The sequence below is a fragment of the Benincasa hispida genome, chromosome 12 (assembly GCF_027475165.1).
Source record: "Benincasa hispida cultivar pf3 chromosome 12, pf3_genome.v1.1, whole genome shotgun sequence".
NCBI lineage: Eukaryota > Viridiplantae > Streptophyta > Magnoliopsida > Cucurbitales > Cucurbitaceae > Benincasa > Benincasa hispida.
Window position 1 is genome coordinate 82,378,216 of NC_143489.1, and position 7,567 is coordinate 82,385,782.

Genomic DNA, 7,567 nt, shown 5'->3' on the forward strand with positions numbered 1-7,567 from the left:
ACGGTTGGATGCTATTGGAGGGCTGGGCACCACCGTCGATAGGTTTCTTACCGCATGCGACCTGGGCGATGTCGATCAACTGGGCTTGATCATCTTTAGCTGGGTGCAATTCGATCTGTTCGTCGAAGGGTTGGATTGTCTGTTCAATGACACTAATCTGTTGAAAAAGACGCGGTAAGGCAGTCTCCAGGTACTATTGGATAGCCTCCTTAATCGTGGTAGCCATGTCGGAGTTGGTCGTTGAAGGGGACTCATCAATGGTGGCTAGGGTTTTGTCGCCTTGCTCTGATACCATGATGAAAATAAAAGATGAAGGAGAAAAGGAACACAAATGATTTACGTGGAAAACCCTAGAACCAGGGAGAAAAACCCATGATAGAGACGCATTTTTTTATTATTGAAGTGATACAAAATACAGGAACACTTGCTTAAATAAATAGACAGATGGAAACCCTGGGGCCTATAAGAAAATTACAAAAAAGTCCCTAGGGCAAAACACCTCTTTTCGACAAGACATAAAGTACCTTAACAACTTTCACTGTCCAAAGAATCCTCCACTCCACTATGAGTTTTATAAAGAAGGAAAAACAAAAAGAAATTTAAAACTACTTAGATTTGATTCTCTATACTTATAATTCTTATAGTTAGACCACGAACGTTTGATATTTTTGCCTGATATTGTTACATGTTTCTTAAGAAGTGGCAAGTTGCCTATCATTTAGGAGAACTCTTATACAAGAGTACTTTTGAGCGGAAGCGGATCTTTCGAAAAACATTGTGACAGAATTACCACATTTATATTCAAACAGACATATATGTATCATACTACAAAATTACCGACATGCTTAGACCAATTAACAACAAAGATAAGAGATACGTACTAGTTGATGAACTTTTCTTCACCGAAATCTCGCTCTCTCTAAGGGACAACTCCTCTCACTCTCACTGGAACGTCTACGCAGTCGTTCATCAACACCACCGATCGTCTACTCACGAACGGCCTCTACACGAACAGAAAGATGGGGATGACACCACCACTTGGAACCCTCAATATTCTCGCTGTGAGAATCCAAAGAGTGGGCTCTGTTGAAATTTGGTAGAGGGGAGGAGAATATAAAGATCGTATAGCACAACCAAGCAAGTGGTAGAAGGCAGGTCTATCGTATAGACTGTGCTTGATCGTTTAGAAGAAGGTATATGATCGTTTAGTAAACAGGTTACGATCATGTAGACGATCGTTTAGAAAATGCTCAGTGCTAGACGATCATTTAGAAAAATGTAGATGATCGTTTAGAAAGATGTGCACGCTTGTATACGATCGGGTAGTAATTTCGAGCTATCGTATAGTCTCTCGGTTAGCTAAACGATGGCAAGTATACAGTTTACTTGAGTGAATTACGTGATATTTTGCAAAATGAAAAAGATTTTCATTTTATTCTTCAGTTATGAAAACTGATTGAAACTTCCCACTAACACACGGTTACGGAGAAAACGGCGTGCACAATTATCCCATAATTGTCAAATTAAAATAATAAATATAATCATATTATATTCATTAACCTATAGTTTAATATCACATATAACCCATAGTATTTTCTCCTCCACTAGATATAAATCATATTTATATCCAATTTCCTCCTATTAATGTATTTCATACATAAAGTCGATCATATAAAATATAATTAATCGGTTCAATCATATTATATATAATCGAACTCCCTCTTGTCAATTTGAACATTTCAAACTGACTCAAAAACTGATTCTCAATGAATCTATTGGGCTACCAAGGGGACCTTATGGACCTATGGCTCGAAGCTCCAACGGTACATGAATAGTTGACTAAACTCTTTAGCCACGAGATCCACCATCCGTTAACTACTAGGCATTCCACTAAAGACCGACAACTGAACTCTTCTTACCACAGATATATTTCTGTGTCCATCGGATATAACCAATCAACATTACAATAACCCTTCACAGACGCTCGTAAGTACAGTTGGGTCAATTTACTATTTTGCCTCTGTAGTTACATCTAACTCCTTAAGTACCACTGATCCCTCTAATGAACAATAAAACATAGTCCTACTATATGTGGACACCTCTTGGGCCATGAGAAGCTGTGTGCTGCCACATCGTTCAAACCCCAGGATCAACCCTTAAGGGAGTCATTTATCTACTTACCCCTATTTCGGGGAAGGAGTGAATTCCATCTTGTGTAGCTGAGTTTTCAGCTTCCAAATCAAATGAGTCCCCAAAGTGGTAAGTTTGAGTTGGCGACCTGGCCACTCGCACCTATGCAAAATCAAAGGACCGTCCTCAAAGGCAGAAGTTCCCAACTCACTCAGGATTGAGGTCATATTACTTATGGCCATCCTAGTAAAGTGAAGTCTCTGTCATGAACGATGTTATATAACGAGACATTAACACTTCGTCGTTAGGTATTATACAAACTCTTTGTATAGGATGCCCCCGTTCACACGTCCCCACATGAATGATCAGGATCAGAACATCTGTAGCAAGTCACAACACTTGTAACTATTTAACAAAGCGGGCTGCATCCGTAGCATTACCAAGGATAAGGTTTCCCTCCTATATCTATATACTATAAACCATTTTGGTTGTCACTTAAGACATGATCTACTTGTATGTCACCACATACATGCTTAAGTTATATAATGAGAACTAGGGATTTTAGTTTATTGGTTTGTGGTAAAGCAAATAAAACATCCAATGTTCAAAGAAAATTAGTGAAGAAAATATCATATATTATATATCACGAGCGTTCGTACAAAACCATGTTTACAAACTACAGGACATGAGAGTTTAGGACATCATCCCCGACAGCATACATGTAGTTCAATGTCAGTTTTTATGTAAAATGCAGCTATCTAATTTCGTTGTTTCATTGAAGCAGTCAAAAAGCTCTACCCGGCTAGGCAAAGGCTAATTCTTCCTGTTCAACCTGGTTCAAAGGAGAGGCCTACGGTTCTTAACTACAAGAAAAGCCTTAGAGAATATTGTAAGGACAACTCGGACAACATAACTGTTGTCTTCAAGGACTTGGGGCCACAACTTTCTTATTGAAACAATCCTTTTCTAGGAATTCTTAGGTTCCTTGATCCTCCACCCCATCTTTTACTACTTCCCTGTATATCCATTCTTTGGCTACAAGGAAGAATGTGTCATTCATCCGGTTCAGACATATGCAATGTACTACTGGTGTTTTCACTATTTCAAACGAATCATGAAAACATTTTGTTGTTATGTCTTTCTTGTGGTTGTTTTTCGTATCATGACTAAATGGGCACTCGCAAAGCACCGTCGCCTCAAGAAGTTATTATCTAATTCAATTTTTCTAGCCATTTAAGCTTTTAGGTCTAGTGATAATTCACTATAATAATCAATGACTACAATGATCAACACAAGATCTAATAAATAGATTATCACTATTAGTTTTAGTCTTATATTCGGAGGAATAAATATTGACAGACATCATGTCATAATTAGTAGAAGGCCTTGAAATAAAAGAAGGAAAATACAAATTTCTAAAAACCAAGTTTAGTGTCTTCTTTAATATTGATTTGCATTTCCTTCTGAAAAGGGAGGGTATTACTGATTTGGTAGTATCTAGTCTTTATATATAGTGTATTACTAATTTGGTAGTTTCTAATTTTATATATATATATATATATATATATATATAGGGTATTATTGATGCATATTATTCATCATAAGTGTTCAAACCCCAAATAGTATTAGGTGAACTATTTTATCACTCTTTTTAATGATGTAATAGCAGCTACTAATAAAACATTTACTATGGTATCTGAATTTTCCTCCTTTTTGGAGTGTTAAGCATTGATATAATTAAATTTATAGCTAACTTATTCGTTTGAGTTTTTTTCTAATCGTTTTTGTTACCTTATTTTGCTCTTTTGCCTTTGTATATACACTCCACTCTTGATTCTTTATATGCTCTGAGATGCCCTTTCAAAGATTCTTTATATGTCTAAGAACTCTCAAAACCCTACCACACCCAGGAAAAAAAACAAAGTTAGAGAGAGAGAAAGGTGAAAATGAATTGAAAATACCCCGAAATATTGCATTTAAACTCTAAACACCTTTCTGGATCTCTGAGATTTGGGAGAAAAATGGTGGAACAAACACCCTTTGTGGGGTTAAACGTGAAGAATCATTTAGTTGCCGTTTGGTGGTTTTCTCTTCTCTTTTTTGGTTTTGTCTCAAATGAGCAAAAGAACCCAGGTAATTGGCCGATTGATAATTCTTTTTTTGAGTTCTGGTGTTGTTTTTGGGGGGGTAGGGATTGATTTTTGGAGTGTTTTGAATTTGAATCGTTTGTTTGATGAAATGGGTGTCGTGAAATGTGTTTTTTAGAAGAGGATTGTGTGTTTTTTGAACTGATCTTGAGCCGGGGTTGTTGTAATTTCATCTGGGTATTGAGTGCTTTAGATTTTGAAATTTGTTGAATGTGTTTCTTGTTCTTTTGAACTCTGTGTGATAGGTCTTTAGGACTTGAAGGCTTTTGTGAAGGTTCTTCTAATTTCTTTAGTTATAATCTCTTTTATTTCATTATTTCTTACATGATTTTGGAGATCAATGAGTAATCGGTGACCTTTTCGGTTTGTAATATTCTCACTTGAACAACAATTAAAAGAGGTATGATAAATGTTTCTTGTTGATGTCTTTCAAGAGATTTTATTTAGCTTTGTTTGTTGAGATAAGGATGTCACAAGTTCTTGAAATGATCCCATTGGTTTATTTGACTCTTAAACTATAGAACAAATATTTCTTTATGCTTTGGACAAAAACTTTATGTTTTGACCGTGATGGGGTAAGTTATTGATATTGAATGTGGACGATATGATCTCTCTCTTTTCTTTTATTTTTTTTGCTTGGTTTAATTTTAGACTTAAAAGTAAGTATCATGAAGTTATCATTCTATAGCTTCTCTTGAAATGTTTAAAGTAAGTGAGATTTTAAGTCAGTTTTATCTGGTAGATTAGTCATACATATGAGATAATGTAATAAGTTAGGAGATTATTATTACTTTGTTAGATTTTGTATTGTCATTTTAATAATTTGAAGAATGTGCCTCATTTCCTGACTTTTCTTTGTTAGACATTCCTTATGACTTATTCTATATAACTTGACTTGATTCTACTTACCTACTTTAGTAAAATGTACGTTCAAATTATTTTGTTGGGCAATTTTATTAGGTTTTTTTTTTTTATCTGTGTCCTGTGGTGGATTCTGCCTGAATTCTGTATTTTACTTTTCTTTCCGTTGCACACATTTTTTTTGGTATTATACGAACTTACCAATTTGACTTGGATCATTCTATGGCACTTCTTGACGGGCAACTCATTGTTACATTGCCACTTAAACATGTGGAACTGAAAAAGGTAGATTTTACTGATGAAGAGCGTGATTTCTACTCGAAATTGGAGGTTGATTCAAGGGCTTAGTACAAAGTATGTTTTTTAAGGAACTTTTGTAGTTTTTTTTTTGTATGCCTATTGCCTAGTATGCATGAAACTTCAGTTACAACATCTAATTTCCTTCTTCCCCTTTCTATCATTACTTATCGAGAATCTTGCCCCCCAGGAATATGCAACAGCTGGAACTGTTAAAACAAAATTATGTGAACATCTTACTGATGCCTTTGCGCCTTCGACAAGCTTGTGATCACCCTCTTCTTTTTAAGCCTTATGACTCTAAATCTTTATGGAGATCTTCAGTTGATGTGGTCAAGAAGCTTCCTCGGGATAAATAGATTTTCTTATTAAATTGTTTGGAAGCATCATTGGCTATTTGTGGCATCTGTAATGTATATCTTCTGCCCATTTCTTTTCTTTGATGTTAAATTTTTTAGTTAATGTATGGTTCAGTGCATGTGAAATTAAGTACAACATTTAGTTCAAACTATCTGTTTACATATAAGTTATCATGAATATGTATGAACAACTTTGTTTGAAATTTTTATTAATCCCTTTGAAATGTTATTATGTAAGAAAGGCAATAACTTTTATAAATATTAATTTTTTTAATGGTCTTTTTATATGTGTTGGTTTTAGAGCTAAGCTTCCTTAACCTCTCTTCAAGTTACGGACAACACATGTCCAAGCCAAATCACTTCAAAGCCAAACTCACTGTCAGTCTCTCCCTCTCACACACACTTTACTTTTCCTTTCTAGCTTTCAATTGTTGCACTTTTTCCTTCTTTTAACTTGACGATCGTTTAAGCTACCAATCAATGATTTTTTTTTTTTTTTTTACATCCGAATGAAATTTCTTGGGTTCCATGGTTTGAGATTTCAGAATTAAAAGCTTTCTAGATAATACGGCGGATGTTTATCTTTTCTTTTTCCCGGTGGATGTTACAAATTCTTTCTTCTTTTTTTCTTTCTTCTTAATTTCTATGTTGCACAACTGGTTTCAGACTCCTTTGTCCTTATAAAATCAGGAAGAATATTCTGATGGTACTCTGTATCATGATGACATGTAGATCTCTGAGGTAAGTTCAGGTCAAAATTTTTGGGGCCAGTTTGCATTTTTCCTTCTTGGTTATGTGGTTTCTTCAAAATTGTAATATTTGTTGTCTGATTTGGTTGAGGTGTAGAAGGCATTTTTTGTGGAGAATCAAATCTTTGGTCATCTGCAAGTTATCTGAGAATTTTCTAATAGGTTTTGGAGAGCTTTGAAACCTCAACCAAGGGCCATATTGTGCTGGAAACCAAGTTTTAGGTTAGTTAAAATTTCCTCTATGTCCATTTGAGTTTCACTTCTTTGTCACTTTGATTATAGAGGAGAAGATGAATTTGTTGATGGTTCTAATGATCTTGAAGGTGGAGAAGTATGGTGGAGATCTTGAAGGTTCTTTGGGGTTTCGATCTTCACCACTTTCAAGGGGGAAGATGGACCTATGAATGGTTTTGAAGATCACTTCGAATAGAAAGGGAAGAATGCTTCTGCAACGATACTTCATTGATGTTTTAGGATCTTGGAGGGATTTTGAAAACTCTATCGTTAGCTATGTGCCTATTTTTTATTATTATTATTATTTTTTTGTTTAATAGGTGTCCATCAAAATGTACAAATCAACCTTCAAAAGAAATGTCCATTGGGAGATCAAGATAATCTTAGGAATTACTAGTGAACAAAGAAGACTTGCAAAATATTTTATTTACTTACAAAAATAAACATGAAAGATACATTACTTTATTTTGTATCATTTGTATACTTTGTTCTAGGAAATGATTATATTGTTTTTTTTTATTGTTAATAGATTTATAAAACTTCAATTATGAATGAAAGTCATGGTATTTAATGTGTTAAGAAGTATTTAATATGTGGTTCGAGTCACGGGTTTATTTTTAATAAAAATATGAAGAATTATATACAAATTATTCTTTTTGAGAAAAAAAATTGTGCCTTTTATAGCCATGAGCAAAGCTATAACAAAATTTATATAGTGAAAAAAAGTGTTATCAAAAGATTGTTCTAGTAATTATAGCTATTATAAAAGTCTAAATAACCTTACTATAGC

The 7,567-nt window shown here is 34.4% G+C and overlaps 1 long non-coding RNA gene across 6 annotated transcripts; it reads left to right on the forward strand.

Moving 5' to 3' along the window:
- The first annotated feature begins 3,758 nt into the window (after positions 1–3,758).
- LOC120068105 (uncharacterized) lies at positions 3,759–7,252 on the forward strand. 6 transcript variants are annotated; one of them, XR_005479089.2, is made up of 5 exons: positions 3,759–4,263; positions 5,424–5,492; positions 5,626–6,535; positions 6,641–6,765; positions 6,867–7,252. It is a non-coding gene; the product is annotated as an uncharacterized LOC120068105 (long non-coding RNA). The 6 variants fall into 6 exon arrangements; XR_005479090.2 differs by having other exon boundaries at positions 5,626–6,172; positions 6,461–6,765; XR_016525109.1 differs by having other exon boundaries at positions 5,626–6,172; positions 6,485–6,765.
- The last annotated feature ends 315 nt before the right edge of the window (positions 7,253–7,567 follow it).